We start from the raw sequence: 24,926 nt of genomic DNA, 5'->3' as shown, positions 1-24,926 counted from the left end.
TATTGTTATTATTAAATTCATGAGCTATGACTAAAAAATTGGCAAAGGAATGGGTCATGGAAGAAGGCACAAATCTTGCACAGAAATAAATTGATATTTATACCAATTTTAGGTTTAACTAAGGACTTAAAAGAGTAAACACTGAGGTGGAAAAAATAAGTTTTATATTGGTTATTAGCTTTTAGTCCGTATAAATATATTTTTGTTAATATTATATATACTTAAAACAGGTTAATTGGTTGGCTTCTCTAAATCGTGGGTTCAATCTATTTAGCCCATAAGTTAAATAGTGCGGATTGAAAACTCTATTAAAATTGCAAAAAAAAAATTTATAGATTTAAGTAGTGCAGATTGCGAATTAAACGAGTTGATCCACGGATCATGACCAATATAACCAGCTTTAGTTGGAGCTGCCAGCAAAGGCGAGAATACAAAACATATTCCACATCTCTGTTCTCAGGAAATTTAGAGGCGACTTGCAACAACAATATCTTCCCTTACCTCTACAAACGTCAGTAGCAAATCCGATATTGGCACCACATGTTGTTACCAAGAGCAAAACTCTTTTGCGGAATGGTAAAGAAATTTAGCAAGTTGAGGTGCAATTGGGGACAGGACCAATAACAGAGAAGACTTGGGAATTATTAGAGGACTTCCGAGCTGCATTTCCAAATCTCAACCTTGAGAACAAGGTTGTTTTTAATGGAGAGGTTAATGTAAAGGGTGTTGACGTAGAGCAAAGCAATATTGAGGGAATGAGACATTAGAGAGGCATCAATACACCAATTGAGAGTTAAGAGAAGTTAGTTACATCATAGGGACAGGTGGCAATTGATCCACATATTTTGGGGCCTAAGAGAAGCAAAAGAGAAAGGACACTAATAGGTGAAGTGAGGATCGGACTTTGTTTGGTGGCTAAATTGGTAACTAGATTCTCCTCCCTGAATTCTTCTTTCTCTGCATAATTCTCTTCTACTCTTTGCTTCTCTTACGTTCTTTCTCTATCTTCTTTCAGGTACTTGCTGGACATATACATATCACACTCATCAATCATACTCTTATAGTTCCATTCCTTTATTACACTATGATATAGCTTATTTGTTTAGTTTTTCAATTGTAATTCTGTTTGTAAAGAACCCTAGTTTCTGCATTATACGTATTAATAAAATCCATACTGATCTGTCACCTTATAACTCAGTCTTTATTATGCATTATGAGTTATAACTCGGCATTAACTATCATTTAATTTTTGCTTGTAACTGACACCTTCGTTACCGACTTAATGACCATCATTTTTATCTTAATGACCAAACGGTTATAACATCAATTCTATTCATCAATTTTATGCCTATAAAAAAGAACATTCTATATCTAATCTCAGAAACAATGCATGATAAGTTTCATTTCATGTCTTACATTCTATATTCATAGAATTATTATAAATACAACACAACACATGATAACTTCCGTTTCATATCTTACATTCTATATTCATAGAATTATTATATACCTCTTAAACACTTACTGACTTGAGCGTCGGAGTGTCTTTTGCAGGTACCCACCCCCTTGTTCTCTCCTTGTCGACGTATAACTCATCCCGACGAGAAGCTTGAAGACATACATCAACGGACGAGCTATACACCAGCCAAACTCAACAAGAATAATCGGTGCCCGCCGTGGGGCACAAGTAAAATAATTCCCACTCCCCTTAGGTTCATAAAACTTGAATTACATTTAAATTTTTGAACCAATTTCAACAATCTTGTTTAAGATTTTATTTAATACATTTTATCAAATTTTAATCTAACGTATCATAATATTTCACATGTCCTAATCAATCCAAGAACAAACTCGGCTTTCAACCAATTCGGAAAAAAAAAAAAAAAACAAAAACTCGGTTTTCAATCAATCCAAGTACAAATTCACCTATCAATTTTTCTAACTTTTTCAAAATTCTCTACTTACACAAGTAAAATTATATATTTTATTCAACATACTTTTGCATTTATATTTTGTGTAATTGATATTTATTGATTTATTAGTTATATTCAAACCTCAATATATGTCCTATATAATAATGACATATAACAATCATGTCAATTGTATTTTTATTTCATTATGTATTATATTCTTATTGCTTAATGATTTCGTTTATACAATTAAATGACGGTAATAATGATGAGTTCAAATCTTAAAATTGGATTCCATCAAAAATTAAGTGTATATCAATTGTATATAACTGTTACACTATTCACTTTATGCTATTAACTTTTATGTTACTATTTGTTTAATACAAAAAGTTAAGCAAAAACATATGCAAACATTCAAAATTTACTATTATTGCACGAGGAATATCCTTTCTCATACTGTAACTGCTAGAAATATTATACTAAATGTATAATTCAATAATTGTTATCTTATTGCTTTATTATCAAATTAAAGCATGTCCTACAAAATAAAATTCAAATATTCACATTTGGCATATATGACATTCATACATGTCGTCTTCTTCTCTACAATTATCAACTTTCAAGGTATATTTTTTACTTTAAACTATTTTACTTTTACAATATACATTATTCAATATATGTTGCGACTTTATACTTATTCATTTTCTCAATTTATCTTATTCATATCAGACCTTCACTATAAATTGTAAATATTCAATAACTAATTGCTTTGAGCGAGAAATTTATCAATAAGTTGTTGTGGACCGGAAAAATTTCCAAGACAATTAACCATTATATCCTCGGATCATATAATCAATTCCGTCAATGGATATCTATCTCTGAACTTTTTAGTTCACATACAATCAAATGCTAAAATTGTTCTTAAGCGAAAAAGTATTCCCCCACACAACTATCTTGATTGAATGACTCTTATCACTCAATTATTTTTTGAATAAGTGCCGACATAATAACGCGGCTAAGCTTGGGGGCTCACCATATCATTATTCACTTATCTTTTAACCGAGTTATAAATCATTTTATTTTCTAAGCTTAGCCTGGATCTTATGATCGGCGGACAAAGCTTGGGGGTTGTGATCCGTCACCTTATAACTCAGTCTTTATTATGCAGTATGAGTTATAACTCGGTATTAACTATCATTTATTTTTTGCTTGTAACTGACACCTTCGTTACCGACTTAATGACCATCATTTCTATCTTAATGACCAAACGGTTATAAAATCAATTCTATTTATCAATTTTATGCCTTTAAAAAGAACCTTCTATATCTAATATCAGAAACAATGCATGATAAGTTTTATTTCATGTCTTACATTCTATATTCATAGAATTATTATAAATACAACACAACACATGATAACTTCCATTTTATGTCTTACATTCTATATTCATAGAATTATTATATACCTCTTAAACACTTACTGACTTGAGCGTCGGAATGTCTTTTGCAGGTACCCACCCCCTTGTTCTCTCCTTGCCAATGTATAACTCATCCCGATGAGAAGCTTGAAGACATACATCGACGGACGAGCTATACACCAGCCAAACTCAGCAAAAACACATACCATTACACCCTTCTAGATTTTATAAGTTTAGATAATCCAAGGGTTTTGTTAATTTCACTATTCTCTGATAAAATGTTTACAAAATTGAACTGAACAATATATAATTCCTTAGATGTATTGCTTATACTATCGCAAATAACATTCAGTATCACTAAATTCGAATTAAAATTTACAAGCATATAAAGATAAGACATATATATACACCTACACTTTAATCGGATCAATAAATAAATTGTAGTGGTGGAGATATATAGAATGGGTTAATTTGTACATCTGGATGAGGGTTCTGTAACGTCGGCATGGGTGGTGCACCACGTTATTTAAAAATAAAATAAAATAACCAGAATCAATGGAAAGTGGTTTAAAAGTCATAAACTTTAGTATTTCATGAACAGCTGAGTCTGCTTTTTCCACTCTCTTGACCCTGTTATTATGGAAGATTAATTTATATGTGTTTATATATATATTTGACCAATAATAAATATATATTTATGTTATGTGTGACTTTATATTCTTCTTTCTCCGATTAAAATAATAACTGAATTAATAGTTGCACCGTCTTTATCTTTATTCGTAACTTGGCTAGTGGGACTTAATCAATTAAAAAAAATTTCATGATGATTCTTCTTTTCTTGTTTGGTGGAGGGGTTTCAGGTATGGACATGTGGAAGCGAAGGTACCAAAATTCAGCTCTTCCATACGGTCATACCATCAAAGATCTTTTTTTCCCCTTTTCCACCCAGCTGATCCGAGGTTCCACTTTTATAACTTGACAATCATATACACCTAATTTAAGCCAAAGCTACTAATAAATAAATAGAGAGAAAATAGTATGTTTATATATTATATGAAGTGGGACATTATACGGATTCACATCTCGTTGTATCATTGGATATCATATGCTACAGATCATATTTAATTTATAAAATTTTTACATTAATACAATATTGTTTGATAATTTGTTTTCATAGACTAAAATCTAATATTTACAGATTACTAAATATATGTAAAAGTCAACCATTTTATCACATTTTAATATTTTCTAAAGTATATATTCAAAAAGTTTCTAAGAAATTTCACATCAAATTTTTTTTCCCTAACAAAATTTTAATACATTGAGGGATCTGAATTTTGTAAAAATAAGACATATAAATCCTTTTTTTATATTTTTGGGTTACGTTTGTTTACATACAACATAAAATTATAGTTGGCAGATGAGATCTAAACAGAAATATTGTGTCCAAAGATACTAAATTATTATATTTTGTGTCCATCCTAATAAAAAGAACACAAATATATTAACAAAAAATACAACTTATTTTTTATTTTTCTTTCATTATTCTTATTAATTTTTTATAGTTATATTTTTTATTATTATAATTTTTTCTCAAACCTCTTGAATGACAAAAATAAGAAGAAATTAGATTTTTCTAATTTGTTTTAGTTTATCACTAAAAAAAATACAAGACACTAATTTATCTCTGTCATTTGTGTCTTGTTCTGAGTATCTTATCTTGTCTTGTTCTTAGAACTAAACGTAGCCTTGAGGATCTATTTGTCCAAGTAAAAACAACATATCTGATTAAGATGGGAACTTATATGTCTTACTTTTGTAAAGTTCAAAAATTTCAATGTAATAAAAAATATTTGGAGACGAAAACTAGAATTTCTTAAGGACCTAGTTGAATATATACTCTATTTTCTATTCAAATTGCATATAAATAATGATCAGTTACAATTTAATTTAATTCAACAGTTATGGTTGAATCGATAAAAACGACATTTTAATTTTATATAAAATTTTTAAAAGTATATAGTTCATTAATTTCAGTTCTCTTTGTAAAATTTTGGCCACCAAACTAAACAGACTAAATTTTAGTAAGAAAATCCGCACAATAGATGGCTCAATTAGCACCAAATTTAATTTATAAAGCTAAATTAGTAACATTTAAAATCCTTACTTATTGAACAGAACCATCACTGGAGTAGCCGCATAGGGTTAGTGTGCTCTATTAGGATTTTGATCTCTATCAGGACTTGTGACTCATTTGAGTCTTGAATTCAAAATTATTTATTGGTATGTGACTAGAACACATGCTGTGACCTGGTCTGTGATCTCAGAGGCATAGTGCACGCATTACTGAACGATGGCAATGAAGAGAAGGAATTTACCTCAAGCACCTGATCCACCAGGGAATGAGGGGGAGGAGGTAGAGATATTAGAAGAGGAGAACATCCAAAGAGGAATTGAAAACTGCAATAAAAGTTTGGTAGGAAGATTAATGGCTGACAGAGATTTTAGTTTGGGAACACTGGAGGCAGCCTTTGATGTGATTTGAAATCACCCGGACGGATTGAGAATCAAATACCACATGAATAATTTCTATCAATTTTTTGTGATAATGAAGCTGATGTGATTGATTAGAGAAAGGTTCACTGTGGTTATTTAAATAATATGTGATTCATCTAAAGAGATGGAAGGTAGATATGAGTATAATTAATGAAGATTACACCATCATTTCCACATGTGTTCAACTATGGGGATTACCTGAATTCTGTAAAACTTCTGAAGCTGCAAAGAAGATCGGAGTAAGGATTGGGAGGGTCTTGGGGGTAATGGCTATTAAAGTGAGAGGAGGAAAAGGTCAGATAATGAAGGCAAAAATCAATCTTAATGTCACTGAAACTCTTAAGCAATGGATTAAGGTGGCTAGCCCTAACTGCACTACACATGAAATTCTGTTGAGATATGAATGCTTGGGTCTTTATTGCAGCTACTGTGGCTTTATTAGTCATGGGTTCAGAAACTGGAATAAATTCCTAGAGGATTTGCAAGATCAACAACAGCTATTATTGAAATGGAGTGCAAATATGAAGGAGGATCAAATGCGATGGAAAGTGGATGATTCAAAGGAGAACAATAACCCAAATTTTGGAAGGAAGGAGGGAGGAGTTAATCACACAAGAAAGAAGCCCACATCTGTTAGCCTTTTGAAATCCTTTTCACAACTTTATGTTAGAGACCAAACCAATACCATTCCAAACCAAAACCACACTCTCCATCTTCTATACCCAACTCCAAATTACTACAACAATACCTCTACATCTGCACTATCCCAACCCCAGAACATTACACTTAATACATCTCGCCCAAACACTCCAAGGCAAAGTGACAACAATGACCCAACCATGATTCAACTATAACCCTTATTCCAAGATAAACCAGCAACCACAAGTCAATTTGACTCACCACAACTAGCACACCAAGCTGATCAACACAACTAAATTTTCTCATCCCAACCTTATCACCACGCTCATTATGAACCCAACAACCTAAATCTCCCACAACAACAACTCACGTCCACTAATCCAACTTGTTTATTCACATCTGAAGCATTAACATATTCTCAGTAGATTGGAGGATCCAGAAGATTTCAAATGGGAAGCAATAAGGTGGTGGCAAAGCGCAATAACAAAAGACAAAAATTAAAACATCTTGCAAGAAACGGCAGGATAGGTGAGAATACTAGGCAGGTGGCTAGTGTTAAACGAACTACGGAGTATTTAAAGGAAAGGATGGTGGACATGAGAGAAGAAGTGGGAGAAGAACAGGAAACTGAAGCGGGTGCAAGTGCCAACCTTTCAAAGGCACCCACGGAGATATAAAGCTGATGGCGTGGAACTGCCAGGGTTTAGGAAAATCCCTAGCAGTTCACAACATTAAAGGGATTCGGATTTTCCATTCCCCTGAGGTGGTTTTTTTAGATGAAACTAAAAAACCCACCTCGTTTATGACAAACCAGTTGAAGGAATGTGGTTATAATGAATGTTTTTGTGTCAAACCGGTGGGGACAGCGGGGGACTAGCTGTTGCATGGAAGGAAGAAATCAAAGTGGAGGTTAGAAAAGGTGAACAGTATTTTATTCACTTTTTTGTGACAGAACCGTAAAAACAAATTACCTGCGAGATAGGTGGCGTGCATCTAAACAACATTGAGCAAAATCAAAATAGGCAATATGAGGAGTTACTGGAGCTTATCAACATATTAGGGAACATATATTTCATAATTGGAGATTTTAATGCAATCCTAGCAACGCATGAGAAAGATGGAGGCAGAGAAAAATCTCCACAGTCAATTCAGAATTTCTTGGATTTTGTTAATAGAGATCTACTAGTTGATATGGTTACAATGGACTAAAATTCACATAGTAAAATAGGAGTTGCCAATAGAGAGCAGTCAGAGAAAGGTTAGATAGAAGACTAATCTCGCTATTTTTGTGAGAGTAATATCCTACTGCTACAATTACCCATTTAGAGGACAATGGTAGTGATCATATAGACCGCTTTTGTGTTCTCAAGCGAAGGTGGTCAAAGAAAAAAAAGACACTTCTGGAATCAAGAAAGATGGTACGGTTTGGAAGAAATTAATCACATTAATAGAGAAACTTAGCAAGAGAGCATACAAGGTTCACCCATGTTTCAATTATTCCAGAAGTTGAAAAAAATATAGATCTAAAATTGTTAAATGGAAAGCTATGGGAGCAACCAATTCAAGAAAAGACATGGAGAGAGTATAGAAACCTCACTTGTGGTGCTAAAAAAAATCCAACAATGGTAGACAAAAATCTGATTGATCTCTTGGAGAAAGAATTGGCTAAAACCTATGTGCATGAAGAGAGATTTTGGAAGGTGATACGTTTGCATCATTAGTGTTTTTCTCTTAGAATTTTATTCAATAATCTAAGAATAATTATAATTTAAACAATGATTTCATGGTTAATTGAGAAATACTTTGAGTTAGTGTGTATTTATTGATTTCAGAGAATTTGAAAGAGAATTGACAAAGATTAAAGAGAAAAGGAGGCTAAAAATCACTTTGAGCATAAATAGCAAAATGCAGAAGTAACTCAGAAAGCTCTCTGGACCAAACAGAGAGCTCCCTGGACACCAAGTGTTGGAAATCAAGCTTCACGTGTAATGTGGGAGAGAGCAGCGTGCCACGCCAAACCAATTAAGCGTCCCATGGGCATTAGGCACTTCAACGTGGGGCGTAAGAGTATTGGCGTGCAACACCATAAAGGAAGTTGTGCATACACATGACCCATGCGTACCCACAAGTAAAGAAATATGCTCATTCATGCGTACGCATGACCCATACGTATGCATGACCCCTAATTCAACGTAGGACATAGAAGAATAGACCTGGGATGTTGGCCATCATGCGTACAAATGTATCAGGTGTACGCACAGCAAGAAGATTTTGAGCCATCATGTATACGCATGACGCATATAACAACCCTAGTTTTTGAAAATTAAATAATGAGTGATTTACGATTTATTATATTATTGAAAATTTTATTTAAAGAAAATCATTTTCTCTAAAAGTCATTAAATTAAATTTTATGATACTTTGAATTTAAAATTCATTAGTATTCAAAAAAACAAAAGGAAGAATGAAAACGTGGCTACATGCTTTTATACATATATATACTTATGACACCTAATGAGCTTTAATACTATAAATTTTCATTTAACACCATTAGCCTTTAATCACTCTCATTTTCTTTCATTCACCACCAAACCATTAAGAAAAAGAAAGAAAGAGAGTGAACCGTGAAGAGAACCATGGAACCTTCGATCTTCGGTGCTCGATTTCTTGAGATACGTAACTCCAATAAAAAATTTAATTCGATAAAAGTATTCGTATCTTCCTCCTCTACGTGGTTGTGTCATTTTTGTTCGGTAAAAATTAACGGTGATGTAACTATTCTTTTCTTTGAGTTTGGCCAATTGGAGTTCTGGAAAGCATAGGCGATTTTTGATATTTTCTTCTTCGACAGCTCGGTCAGAATGCTTCTCTGGAGCTTCGAGTATTTTCATTTCGTATGGAAGTAGAGTTTCGGTAAATTCTCAATGAGTAAATGTGTGTTGAATAAGTGATTTGATGTTGTGATTGATTATTGATTGAGTTTGACTGCGTTTATGTTGAATTTTTGCAATATATTGATGTATTTGTGAAGTTCATGGCTTGGCTATGATGAAACCAGCAGGACCGAACTGTTTTGGTGATTTTTGGATTAGGATATCATTTTGTGATGAATTTTTGCAATATATTGTAACTTTTTTGGTGAGGTTTGATGGCCGATAGATTACATTAAAACTTACGGCAAATCGGTAATCGAAAAACTCAAAAACAGATTAAAATACAAGTAATATTTACTTGAAAGAAAAAGGTTAAGAGTTTTAGCTATGATATAAGAGAAATATTAGTAATTAAATTTTATTTTTAAAGGATAACATTGTATTTGTATATGAAAATCGAGGTTCGATTTGTAATTATATAAGTTTGTGGGTATTTTGCGTAATAAATAAAGAAAAAGGGTAAAAATAGGAATTTATAAAAGCTCAGGGTTACTTTTATAAATAATGAGATAAGTGAGGTTTCAAATATACTTTTGTAAAAATATTGAGTTAAAAATAAAATATTTAAAAATTTGAGGTTTAAAACATAGATAACAAGAGTTTAAGAATAAAAGCTTTACAATGCTAAGTTTTTAGTAAACAGACTGATTTTAAAAGTTTTAGAAAACATAGACTTAATTAAAGTACTATATAATTCTTTTTGATAAGACACTTAAGGAAAGACGAGGGAATAATGCGAAGATAATTTATATTATGAAGTAATAGGAGAGAAAATAAGAGAGAAAGAAAAGAAGCAAGAAAAATAAAAGAGAAAGATGAGAAAGAAAAGAAAAAAAGTAACAAAAAGAGAAGGATGTATTAAGTAAAAAGATCTCTGCCACAGAAGAGTAGAGAACAATGACTGAAAAGATTATAATGAACATCTGCCATAGTAGAATAGATACAAAAGAAGGTATTAGTTAAAGGGATCTCTACTGTAGTAGAGTAGAGAGCAAAGATTGAAAAGAAATTGAGTGCTGTTTGGACCGTAGTGCCAAGTATCTAGTAGAGACGGCGATGCGTAACGCTCACTTGATACTATAGGAACGGCTCAGTGAGGACAGTGATGCGTAGCATGTAAGACCCGGTTAATTAACGGCTAATTAACCCATATATGAGAATTTATTCTAGAAAGCCAAAAATGATATTTTTATGGCTTAATATGATAGAGGAAATTGAGACGAGAATTTCGGTACCAATTTTATGGAAATCGGACCAAGATTGGACCGAACGGACCAAACCGGTCCAACCGGACCCAAAGTGGGCCCTTGGCCCAACTAAACTAAACCAAAACCCTAGTTTTCAGCACTCTCTCTCCTCACACAACACCAAACACGCTGAAAAAGAGAAGAAATGGGGGAAGAACACTCTCTCAAACCTCTATCTCTCACTTGATCTTCAAACCACCATAACTTTTGATCTAGAGCTCCGATTGCCGCTCCGTTTGCGGCCACGCGTTCACCGCGGAGAGCTCTACAAAACCCATACAACTAATCTTGAGGTAAGCCACGTGTTTCTGTTCGAAATTTCAGCCCTTATTTTCGAGTTTCATGGGTAAAATGTTGAGATTTTGGGTTCTTTGATGTTATAGGACCCAACTCTCTTGAAGGAGAAGGTTAATGTTGTCTCCTTGGACCTTGGGTGTGGTAAGATTCTCAACCCTAGTGTGATTTTGTTGTTCTATGATGTTTGGGTTTTGAGATGTTGTGTATGGGTATGATGGTTGTGGCTTAGGTTGTGTATGTGTGGGTATTGGAGCTTGATTGGTGACTTTGAAAAGCTTGGAAAGGGTTTGGTGGTGAAAAATCTGTTCTTGGAGGTGTTGAGGCCTTGAGAGCTTGTGGATAAGTGGTTTGGAAGTGCTCCGGGGGAGCTTGGGAAAATCGGCTAAGGTATGGTTTCGGTTTCCCGTATCTAATATGTAATGTGGTAGGAAATACTTAGGCTAGAGGCCCTAAGATAGGCATTGAATTGTTGATGTTGTTGAATGATTGAGATATATGATGTGGTCATATATGTGATGATGATTATTAAGGCCTTAGTGGTATGATGTATGAGAAATATGCATGTTGTGATATATACTTGATGATTGGTTATGGTTGAATTGTGGGTTGAACCATGTTGATGGTGAGTATGATGTTGATTGTGTCCAATAATAATTTATTGGAATTGGTGTTGTTGAGAATTGGCATGAGGAATAGTATATGATATGTCAATGTGTTTGAGTTTGAGCCACTTGGGTGAAGTGGGTAAAATGATGAGATAGTGATTTTGGTAATTTGTGGTAATGTGTGTCAATGTGTGAGTTGAGGAGGCTTGATGTTGAATTTGATATATTTTGATTGATTTCAAAGAAACGGGATGAACTTGGCATGTTTTGATTGGTTTTGAAAAGAGTTGGAAATGGCTTGTTTTGAAATTGGCACTTTGTGGTTTTGTATGAAAATATGGTTTTTGGGCACACTTTGGCGGGACATAACTTGGACTACGGATCTCCGTTTTGTACCAAATCTGTTTAGAAATGAAATTAGATCCGGGATGTCCATGCCGTTAAAAGAACGGGTGAAAAACGATTTAAAATGAGGAAGTTATGTCCGTTGGAAGATTGGGGTTTAAATCTGTGAATTCTGCAGCTTTTAACTTAGAAAATTTTTAGCAGAATGACCCCTTGCGCGTGGGCGCACCTGGCGCGTACGCGCCGATCTTCCAAAAAGCGCCATCCACGCGTGCGCGTGATGTGCGCGGGCGCGCCGATTGTGCTGCTCCCAATGCCCAGCCATTTTTCCAGAGAGTTATGCCAGAACTGTGCCAGTGTTGTGCCTGGGGCACGAGAACACCCGCGCGTACGCGTGGTTGGCACGTGCGCGTCGATTGGCAAATCTTTAATCCACGCGTTAGCGTGCATGATGCTTGCGCGTCGATGAGTTTTTGAGGCCATCCACACGTGCGCGTGGAGTGCGCGTACGCGTGGCCCTGTTTTCATCCCAAAGTTGATTTTTGAGTTTTAAAAGCCAAATCTCATACTTCTAAGCCTCCGATCTCACCATTTATGTCTTAAATCATTATGACATGCCTAGCTATTAAAAAGAAGCTAGTGAATGAGGTAACTTGCGAGTGAAGCAAGGGAAAAATGAATGATCAATGAGGATCAAGATGATTATGTGAGATGCGGAGGATGGTGGTGGATGGTTATGACTTAAAAGTGTATAATGCTACCCATGAAGCCATGGTAACTAGGCTAGGATGCCCGAAAGTTTTGTTTAGGTTCAAGCAGCGTGATTTTGTCCATAATTTAATCTGCTTACCGATGATCGGTCTTGACCTTATTTTGGGATTGGACTGGTTATCTGAGAACCATGTCCTGCTTGATTGTTCTACAAAGTCAGTGTACTTTATGCCGGAAGATACAGAAGGGCCGGTCGTGGTAAATAATTATTACTTGAATTCGATGATGGTGAACTGTTCTGGAATCGAATGTCAGGGTATTCTGTTGTTAACCACTGGTGTTTCGGGTGATGATCAAAGGTTGGATCAGATTCCAGTAGTGTGTGAGTTTCCGGAAGTGTTTCCCGATGATATTGAGGAATTCCCACCTAACCGAGAGGTCGAGTTTGCTATTGAATTGGTGCCTGGGGCGGGACCAATCTCAAGTGCTCCTTATAGGATGTCACCGTTAGAGATGGCCGAGCTAAAGTCTCAGTTAGAGGAATTGTTGGGTAAGAACTTTATCCGACCAAGTGTTTCCCCGTGGGGAGCTCCAGTGTTACTGGTAAAGAAGAAAGATGGAAGTATGCGGCTCTGTGTGGATTACAGGCAGCTGAACAAGGTCACCATAAAGAATAAGTACCCATTACCGAGGATTGATGATCTCATGGATCAGTTACAAGGAGCTGGGGTTTTCTCTAAGATTGATTTGCGATCCGGTTATCACCAGATAAGGGTGAGGGGTGAAGATATCCCTAAGACCGCTTTCAGGACTCATTATGGTCATTACGAGTACACTGTAATGTCCTTTGGATTGACGAACGCTCCTGCGGTATTCATAGATTACGTGAGGGCATGTTTTGATTGGTTTTGAAAAGAGTTGCAAATGGCTTGTTTTGAAATTGGCACTTTGTGGTTTTGTATGAAAATATGGTTTTTGGGCACACTTTGGCGGGACATAACTTGGACTACGGATCTCCGTTTTGTACCAAATCTGTTTAGAAATGAAATTGGATCCGGGATGTCCATGCCGTTAAAAGAACGGGTGAAAAACGATTTAAAATGAGGAAGTTATGTCCGTTGGAAGATTGGGGTTTAAATCTGTGAATTCTGCAGCTTTTAACTTAGAAAATTTTTAGCAGAATGACCCCTTGCGCGTGGGCGCACCTGGCGCGTACGCGCCGATCTTCCAAAAAGCGCCATCCACGCGTGCGCGTGATGTGCGCGGGTGCGCCGATTGTGCTGCACCCAATGCCCAGCCATTTTTCCAGAGAGTTATGCCAGAACTGTGCTAGTGTTGTGCCTGGGGCACGAGAACACCCGCGCGTACGCGTGGTTGGCGCGTGCGCGTCGATTGGCAAATCTTTAATCCACGCGTTAGCGTGCATGATGCTTGCGCGTCGATGAGTTTTTGAGGCCATCCACGCGTGCGCGTGGAGTGCGCGTACGCGTGGCCCTGTTTTCATCCCAAAGTTGCTTTTTGAGTTTTAAAAGCCAAATCTCATACTTCTAAGCCTCCGATCTCACCATTTATGTCTTAAATCATTATGACATGCCTAGCTATTAAAAAGAAGCTAGTGAATGAGGTAACTTGCGAGTGAAGCAAGGGAAAAATGAATGATCAATGAGGATCAAGATGATTATGTGAGCCCCCTTTTTCTAAAAAGGCTCCTAGTTATAATCAATTATTCATACTACTATACGTACTAAATTTTTATTTTAGAGGTCGTAATACCTTGCCATCTCTGAATTATGACTTAAGCATAAGACTCTGTATGGTAGGGTGTTACATAGCACTCACTGGAGACCGAAAGGAAGGTTCCCCCAGGAGGACGGAAATGCGTAACGCTCATAGAGGGGACGTTGGCTGAGATAGAGACGGCGATATAAAACGCTTATCTCAGGATCAGGGTCGGAAATCGGGCAACAAATCGATACATGAGCTCACAGCCTGTACAGGACTAGACATGCATCATACATGTTTGCGCATATATCTATGTTGTGAAATTCTGTGAATGTGGTTGTGTGTTTTTTGGTTAATTGACTCCTGTGTGAATTACTTGTCATGCTTTGTTGAAGTTTGTCTGTGTTTTGTGGTGTGTTGTTGTTGACTAAGGAATAAAATAAAATGAATATAAGTATACACCCCGACCCTATTAAGAACTCCCCAGTTCTTACCCCCTATATCGACCCCTTTCAGCTACAGGTGCGAAGGTTTAGTGGGGAGCTATAAGAGCATAGAAGATTATATTCATGAGTTGAGTTGTTAGAATTATCTTTTCCTCATCATTTATTGTTTTTAGTTTTTAGAGGGTTAGGATTTATTTTGAGAATCTTGAAATAAATCTATGTATTTAATGCTATGTGAGTATATATATACCTTTGTAGTTAAGTGATTTAAAATAAAGAATCTTCGTTTTCTTAATTAAAGGTTTCGGTTCATATTCGTAAAAGCTTAATATTAAATAAATATAGTATGAAATTTAAGGAGTAGAGGTAGGTGACGCCCGAACTTTTAGTACGATCATGAGGTGCTAAAAGTTAAGGTGTTACATTATGGTATCAGAGTAGTTCATTCCTGTTAGAGCCTTGGGACTGGGCTGACTATGCTTTACTGCATACTCTGAGTGTCTGTCATGCGATAGGACTTGTCTTAATGACAAAGTTTAGATTTTATATGCATGACTATCTGTTGATTAATGTTGTTAGTCGACCATTGCATTTCTCATAGTATTAAGTTTGGCCAACTTACTAATGACTTATGTATATGGGAACACTAATGGATTATCATGGATGAAATAGAAGTAATAGGTAATGCAACTTACAGGGTTTGGGAACGTTAGAGATTGCAAAGTTAGCTTGGTTTCGAAGTATATTCTTTATTCGTGCTACACGAAATCGTGCATCTCTTCCTTCATTATCTATCTTCATTGAAATTCTTGCTTTGGAACTTCTCAGAATGTGATTTGATTATTTTCCAACCATTCCTTATCGTTCTTGTATACCTTTGTTTGCTTGTAAATCTAATTATCTACTTGACTTCTTTCGAATACTATCTTTGACTCTGCGTGCATTTCTCTTCATGGATCCTACTTTTTTTTTTATTTAGGTTCGAATTTGTTTCAAAGTAACAATTTCGAGGGCAAAAATTTTTGTAAGGTGGGTAGGATATAATAACCTGAGTTTTTGAAAATTAAACAATGAGTAATTTATGATTTATTATATTTATTGAGAATTTTATTTTAAAAAAAAAAGAAAGAAGAAAAGAAGAAAGAAAGTGGTCGAAGCCAATAAGGAAACAAAAGGAAGAACAAAAACGTGGTTTACATGCTTATATACATATATATACTTATGAAACCTAATGAGATTTAATACCACAAATTTTCATTTAACACCATTAGCCTTTAATCACTCTCATTTTCTTTCATTCACCACCGAACCATTAACAAAAGGAAAGAAAGAGAGTGAACCGTGAGGAGAACCATGGAACCTTCCATCTTTGGCGCTCGATTTATTGAGATCTGTAACTCTAATAAAAAATTTAATCCGATAAAAGTTTTTGTATCTTCCTCTTTTACGTATTGGTGTCACTTTTGTTTGGTAGAAGTTGACGGTGACGTAATTTTTTTTTTCGTTGAGTTCGGTCAATTGGAGTTCTGGGAGGCATAGGCGATTTCTGACGTTTTCTTCTTTGGCAGCTCGATCAGAAAGCTTCTCCAGAGCTTCGAGTATTTTGATTTCGTACGAAGGTAGGATTTCGATAAATTTTCAATGAGAAAATGTGTGTTGAATAAGTGATTTGATATTATGATTGATTATTGATTGAGTTTGATTGAGTTTATGTTGAATTTTTGCAATATATTCATGTATTTGAGAAGTTCATGGATTGGCTGTGATGAAACCAGCAGGGACCGAACTGTTTTGGGAAATTTTGGGTTGGGATATCATTTTGTGATGAATTTTTGCAATATATTGTAACTGTTTTGGTGAGGTTTGATGGCCAAGAGATTAAATTAAAACTTACGGCGAATCGGTAATCGAAAAACTCAAAAACAGATTAAAATACAAGTAATATTTTGAAAGAAAAAGGTTAAGGGTTTCGGCTATGGTATAAGAGAAATATTAGTAATTAAATTTTATTTCTAAAGGGTAACATTATATTTGTATATGAAAATCGAGGTTCGATTTGTAATTATATAAGTTTGTGGGTATTTTGCGTAATAAATAAAATATGGGGGTAAAAATGAAAACTTATAAAAGTTTAGGGTTACTTTTATAAATACTGAGATAAGTGGGATTTCAAATATAATTTTGTAAAAATGTTGAGTTAAAAATAAAATATTTAAAAGTTTGAGATTTAAAACATAGATAACAAGAGTTTAAGAATAAAAGCTTTACAATGCTAAGTTTTTAAGATAGGAGAGAAAAGAAGAGAGAAAGAAAAGAATCAAGAAACGCTTATCTCAGGACTAGTGTCGGGAATTGGGCAACAAATCGATACATGAGCTCACAGCCTATATAGGACTAGACATGCATCATAGTTGTTTGTGCATATATCTATGTTGTGAAATTCTGTGAACGTGTCTGTGTGTTTCTTGGTTAATTGACTCCTGTGTGAATTACTTGTCATGCTTTGTTGAAGTTTGTCTGTGTTTTGTGGTGTGTTACTGTTGACTAAGGAATAAAATAAAATGAATATAAGTATACACCCCGACCCTATTAAGAACTCCCCAGTTCTTACCCCCTATTTCGACCCCTTTCAGCTACAGGTGCGACTTAGTGAGGAGCTACAGGAGTATAGAAGATTATATTCACGAGTTGAGTTGTTAGAATATGATTTAAAATAAAGAATCTTCGTTTTCTTAATTAAAGGTTTCGGTTCATATTCGCAAAGGCTCAATATTAAATAAATATAGTATGAAATTTAAGGAGTAGAGGTAGGCGACGCCCGAACTTTTAGTACGATCATGAGGTGCTAAAAGTTAGGGTGTTACATAGCATGCGTATGCACAACACCTAGTTTACGTGGGACGTGAGTTTTTCTACATACAATGTTATAGAGCAAACAAAGGCCAAAATTGAGGGAAAACAAAGCCACATACCATGTGAGACTTTCCACGTCCAATGTAATCCATCCAGTAAGTGAAACAAATTGAGTTTGAGCTCCACGTGTGACATGAATCCTTCACGTGAAACTCTAATCACTCTCTAGGGACTCAATTTACCCACTAAGTCCTCTAATCCTCTTCAACAATTATCTGATTTTCTCAAAGCTCAACCAAAAACCCACTAATCACAGCATTGATTGAGAATTTTTCAAGAAGAAAAGATTGAAAGCTTGGCTAGAGAAAAACATTAATTAGTTAGATTGGATTTCATTTGAATTTTGATTCTGTTTTAAGTTTGAATTTGAAATTTGTTTAGGATTAGTATTTAAGAGGGGAGTGATGATTAGACTTTTGTGTGGTCTAGAATTCACAAATGAATCCTCGTTGTAAGTATAGTTTCTAAACCAACAATAGTCCTTTCATACAAAAATTTGTCTGTCACTAGTACAAACCCCTAAAATCTATAAACCGAAGTATTTAACCTCGGGTCGTTCTCCCTAGGAATTGCAATAAAGTGTCCTTGTTATTGGTTATGAAGTATCTTTGGGGGTTTTTGAATTAGGAGACAAGTAATGTAAAATGCAATGAAAATAAACTAACAACTATGAAAAGCTCTTGGCAAGGTTATGAGAATTGGAAGTCCTATCCTCATTATCCTCCTCAATTGTGATGAGAATTGTCCATTGCTACCACTTAGTTAACCTCTTGAATTACCTCTAATTGAATTGAAAGAGAAGAGAAGGAACAAAAGTAGATCTACAACAAAGTATAAAAGCAACATAAAAGAAATTACAACAAAAGAATAGAAGAAGATGATTGCAACAACAAAGAATTAAGAAGCAAAAGTAGAGGGAAGCATGAATGAAAACCTAGATCTAAGAACTAATCCTAATCCTAATTCCTAATCCTAGAGAGAAGTGAGAGCTTCTCTCTCTAAAAACTAACTTTCCCTCCAAAACTAACCTAAACTCAAATAATGTGTTAAAAGTATCCAAAAGTATATTGATTCCCCTTCAATCCTTGGCTTAAATAGCATCAGAAATGAGTTGGATTGGGCCCACAAGGCTTCTAAAATCGCTGGCCACGGGTTGCATTAAGTGAAGCATGTGCCACCATCGGTGCGTCCGCGCACCGTTTGCGTGCGTGCCCCTATGCGCGAATGCAACTATGACAAATCTTATATCATTTCGAAGCCCCGGATGTTAGCTTTCCAACGCAACTAGAACCGCATCATTTGGACCTCTGTAGCTCAAGTTATGGTCGTTTAAGTGCGAAGAGGTCGGCTTGACAGCTTTTGCGATTCCTTCATTTCTTCATGAGTTCTCCATTTTTACATGCTTTTCCTTCATTCCCTTGATCCAATATTTGCCTCCTAAATCTGAAATCACTTAACAAACATATCAAGGCATATAATAGAATCAAAGGTAAATCAAGATTAAATAATTAAGGACCTAAAAAGCATGTTTTCATTCTTAAGCACAATTAAAGGAGAATTTACAAAACCATGCTATTTCATTGGATAAATGGGAGAAAGGTTGACAAAACCCTCTAAATTCAACACAAGATAAACCCTAAATATGGGGTTTATCAACCTCCCCACACTTAAACCAAGCATGTCCTCATGCTTAAACCAAGAGAAAGCAAAGGATATCAACATTTATTCAATGTAAATAACCTAAATGCATCTATCTATATGAATGTAACTAAATGCAAAATGATTCTACCAACTTGGTTAAAAATAAATCAATCTCCAAGACATACATGCACAAGTAGGGCTAAGGTCCTATGACGACTCATGAATCCTACCAATTCAAGTATAAAAACGAAGTTCAAGTAGACTTGCAAGAAGAATGCCCATGAAAGCCGGGAATCAAGGAATTGAGCACCGAACCCTCACCAGAAGTGTTTGCACTCTAGTTGCTCAAGTGTATAGGGTCGATTCTCTCAATTCTCCCCTAATCATGCTTTCTAAGATTTGTTTTTCTTCCAACAATCAACATATATTTCATGCATGCATACATTCATCATGAGGTCTTCTCATAGGATGTAATGGGGTTAGGGTCAAGGTAAGGATGCATATTTGGTCAAGTGGAGTTGAAATTTGAATCTTTGATTACCTTAAACTTCCCACCTAACCTATATAGCAACCTATACAATTCTAAACAGAGCTAACTACCCATTCTTCACTTTTCTACATACTCATGCACTTTCTTTCATTTCACAACACTTATGCATTGATTCTTATTGAACTTTACTTTGGGGCATTTTGTACCCTTTTTATTGTTTTTCTTCCTTTTTTTTCTTACTTATTCTATTTTTTTTCCTTTTCTTTTCTTTTTCATTTTTTTCTTTTTCTTTTTCTTTTATTTTTCTCATTCATTTTTTTTCTTTCAAACTATATACAAGAACATCAATACATAAGGCCTATACATTTTATTAATACATGAGCATGTACCCAATTCCCAATAATTTCAATAAAAATACAAAACTACCCTTTTATTCCCCCAATGTCCCAAGATTCCCACACTTGAATAATACACATACTCTAGCCTAAGCTAATCAAAGATCCAAATAAGGATATTTATTGTTTTCCGCTTTAAGGCTTGTAATGTGCTAAATTAAGAACAAGTTGGTTAAGCATAGGCTCAAATTGGCTAACAATGGAAGATAAAAGGTAGGCTATTTGGATAAGTGAGTTAATGAAATAATGGCATCAATAATATAAATTCATGAATACACAAAATAATGGACATAGAGAATCAAACAAATAAAAGATTATAATCATAGAAAGAGAATAATGCACACAAGAAGGAAAATAAGTGGTTATAAGATGTAACCACACAATTAGGCTCAAATCTCACAAGCTTGTGTTCTTAGCTCAAAAACCATGTTCCAACAAAATGGCGCTCTTCCAATTTCGTTGGAAAGTAGACATCCAGGGCTTTCCAGCAATGTATAATAGTCCATACTTTGGCCGAGTTTAGATGACGTAAAAGGGCGTTGAACGCCAGTTCTATGCTGCTGTCTGGAGTTAAACGCCAGAAACAAGTCACAAACCAGAGTTGAACGCCAGAAATACGTTACAACCTGGCGTTCAACTCCAGAAAGAGCCTCTGCACGTGTAACATTCAAGCTCAGCCCAAGCACACACCAAGTGGGCCCCGGAAGTGGATTTATACATCAATTACTTACTTCTGTAAACCCTAGTAACTAGTTTAGTATAAATAGAACTTTTTACTATTGTATTAGACATCCTGGATTGTATTTTTGATCCTGTGATCACGTTTTAGGGGGGCTGGCCATTCGGCCATGCCTGGACCTTTCACTTATGTATTTTTAACGGTAGAGTTTCTACACTCCATAGATTAAGGTGTGGAGCTCTGCTGTTCCTCAAAGATTAATGCAAAGTACTACTGTTTTCTATTCAATTCATCTTATTTCGCTTCTAAGATATTCATTCGCACTTCAACCTGAATGTGATGAACGTGACAATCATCATCATTCCCTATGAACGCGTGCCTGACAACCACTTCCGTTCTACCTTAGATTGAATGAGTATCTCTTAGATCTCTTAATCGGAATCTTCGTGGTGTAAGCTAGAATGATGGCGGCATTCAAGAGAATCCGGAAAGTCTAAACCTTGTCTGTGGTATTCCGAGTAGGATTCGATGACTGAATGATTGTGACGAGCTTCAAACTCGCGAGTGCTGGGCGTAGTGACAGACGCAAAAGGAGGGTAAATCCTATTCCAGCATGATCGGGAACCTCAGATGATTAGCCGTGCCGTGACAGGGCATCTTGGACCATTTTCACAAGAGGAGGGGATGTAGCCACTGACAACGGTGATGCCCTTGCATAAAGCCAGCCATGGAAAGGAGTAAGACTGATTGGATGAAGACAGCAAGAAAAGCAGAGGTTCAGAGGAACGAAAGCATCTCTATACGCTTATCTGAAATTCTCACCAATGAATTACATAAGTATTTCTATCCTTCTTTTAATACTAAATTTCGAAAACTACATAACTATTTTATATCCGCCTGACTGAGATTTACAAGGTGACCATAGCTTGCTTCATACCAACAATCTCCGTGGGATTCGACCCTTACTCACGTATGGTATTACTTGGACGACCCAGTGCACTTGCTGGTTAGTTATGCGAAGTTGTGAAGATATGTAATAATTTACAACCTGAGTAACAATTTCGCATACCAAGTTTTTGGCGCCGTCGCCGGGGATTGTTCGAGTTTGGACAACTGACGGTTCATCTTGTTGCTCAGATTGGGTAACTTTCTTTTCGTTTTCTTTTCAAAAAGTTTTCAAAAAATTTTTCAAAAATCTCTTTCAAAAATTTCTCCTTTGTTTTCAAAGAAAAAAAAAACAAAAAAATGTTTTCAAAAATATATTTTTCTTCAGAATTTTTAAGAATGAATTCTAGTGTTTCATAAAGCATGTTGAAGCCTGGCTGGCTGTAAAGCCATGACTGTAGGGCATGTTAGCCATGTCATGTCTAAGTTACATACTAAAGCTTGGCTGGCTATTAAGCCATGCCTAACCCTTTGATTGGAGCTTTAGACTAAAGAGCATAAGATTCATGGAATTCATATTAAAAATTTTGGAATCCTTATTTTTCTTTTTCAAAATGATTTTCGAAAAAATTAAAAGAAAATACAAAAAAATCATAAAATCATAAAAATAAAAAAAAAAATTTGTATTTCTTGTTTGAGTCATGTGTCATGTTATAAGTTTCGTGTCAATTGCATACTCATCTTGCATTTTTTTCGAAAATTTTCATGCATTCATAGTGTTCTTCATGATCTTCAAGTTGTTCTTGGTAAGTCTTCTTGTTTGATCTTTGCATTTGCATGGTTTGTGTCTTTTCTTGTTTTTCATATGCATTCTTGGATTCTTAGTGTCTAAGCATTAAAGAATTCTAAGTTTGGTGTCTTGCATGTTTTCTTTGCATTAAAAATTTTTCAAAAATGTGTTCTTGATGTTCATCATGATCTTCATAGTGTTCTTGGTGTTCATCTTGACATTCATAGAATTCTTGCATGCATTCATTGTTTTGATCCATAACTTTCATGCATTGCATCATTTTTCTTGTTTTTCTCTCTCATCATAAAAATTCAAAAATAAAAAAATATCTTTCCCTTTTTCTCTCGTAAAATTTCGAAAATTAGATTTGACTTTTTCAAAAATTTTTAAAATCTAGTTGTTTTTATGAGTCAAATCAAATTTTCAATTTGAAAATCTTATCTTTTTCAAAAATCTTTTTCAAAAATCAAATCTTTTTAATTTTTCTTAGTTATTTTCGAAAACTTCAAAAATATTTTTCAAAAAATCTTTTTCTTAATTTTACATCATATTTTCGAAAATAACAATAACAATTAATGTTTTGATTCAAAATTTCAAGTTTGTTACTTGCTTGTTAAGAAAGATTCAAACTTTAAGTTTTAGAATCATATCTTGTGATTTCTTGTGAATCAAGTCATTGATTGTGATTTTAAAAATCAAATCTTTTTCAAAAACTAATTACAATCATATCTTTTCAAAAATATCTTCTTATCTTATCTTTTTCAAAAATATGATTTCAAAATATCTTTTCTAACTTCCTAACTTCTTATCTTTTCAAAATTTGTTTCAACTAACTAACTAACTTTTTGTTTGTTTTTTTTATCTTTTTCAAAACCACCTAACTAATTCTCTCTCTCTCTAATTCTCGAAAATATCTTCCCTCTCTTTCAAAAATTTCTTTTTAATTAACTAATTATTTTAAATTTTGATTTTAAATTTCGAAAAATTACTAACCTTTTTCAAAAAAACTATTTTCGAAAATTACTAACTCTTTTTCAAAAATTATTTTCGAAAATCCTCTCCCTCTCTCATCTTATTCTATTTATTTATTCATCTACTAACAATAAGGAACCTCTTTACTGTGACATAGAGGATTTCTCTTCTTTTCTTTTTCTCCTCTCTTTCTTATGAGCAGGGACAAAGAAAAAGGCATTCTTGTTGAAGCTGATCCAGAACCTGAAAGGAATCTGAAGAGAAAACTAAGAGAAGCTAAATTACAACAATCCAGAGACAACCTTATTGAAAATTTCGAACAAGTAAAGGAGATGGCAGCCGAACCCAACAACAATAATGCAAGGAGGATGCTCGGTGACTTTACTGCACCTAATTCCAATTTACATGGAAGAAGCATCTCCATTCCTGCCATTGGAGCAAACAACTTTGAGCTGAAACCTCAGCAAGTTACATGGGTGAACCATATGGAAACACCTATAATCCATCATGGAGAAATCATCCAAATCTCTCATGGAAGGATCAAAGGCCTCAACAGGGCGTTAATAATGGTGGAAGAAACAGGTTTAACAATAATAAACCTTTTCCATCATCCACTCAGCAACAGACAGAGAACTCTGAACAAAATACCTCTAATTTAGCAAACTTAGTCTCTGATCTATCCAAGGCCACTGTAAGTTTCATGAATGAAACAAGGTCTTCCATTAGAAATTTGGAAGCACAAGTGGGCCAGCTGAGTAAAAGGATCACTGAAATCCCTCCTAGTACTCTCCCAAGCAATACAGAAGAGAATCCAAAAGGAGAGTGCAAGGCCATTGACGTAAGCACCATGGCCGAACCTGTAAGGGAAGGAGAGGACGTGAATCTCAAGGAGGAAGACCTCCTAGGACGTCCAGTGATCAATAAGGAGCTTCCCTCTAAGGAACCAAAGGACTCTGAGGCTCATCTAGAGACCATAGAGATTCCATTGAACCTCCTTATGCCATTCATGAGCTCTGATGAGTATTCCTCTTCTGAAGAGAATGAGGATGTTACTGAAGAGCAAGCTGCCAAGTTCCTTGGGGAAATCATGAAGCTAAATGCCAAATTATTTGGCATTGATACTTGGGAAGATGAACCTCCCTTGTTCACCAATGAACTAAGTGATCTGGATCAACTAACATTGCCTCAGAAGAGACAGGATCCTGGAAAGTTCATAATACCTTGTACCATAGGCACCATGATCTTTAAGGCTCTGTGTGACCTTAGTTCAGGGATAAACCTCATGCCCCTCTCTGTAATAAAGAAACTGGGAATCTATGGGGTGCAAGCTACT

General features: G+C 35.1%; 1 long non-coding RNA gene across 1 annotated transcript; it reads left to right on the top strand.

The window, feature by feature from the left end:
- On the top strand, window positions 10,902-11,642 carry LOC110269319. The gene is made up of 2 exons (XR_002358284.1): window positions 10,902-11,140; window positions 11,229-11,642. It is a non-coding gene; the product is annotated as an uncharacterized LOC110269319 (long non-coding RNA).

The sequence above is a fragment of the Arachis ipaensis genome, chromosome B01, assembly GCF_000816755.2.
Source record: "Arachis ipaensis cultivar K30076 chromosome B01, Araip1.1, whole genome shotgun sequence".
NCBI lineage: Eukaryota > Viridiplantae > Streptophyta > Magnoliopsida > Fabales > Fabaceae > Arachis > Arachis ipaensis.
This window is presented reverse-complemented; position numbering and strand designations above follow the sequence as displayed.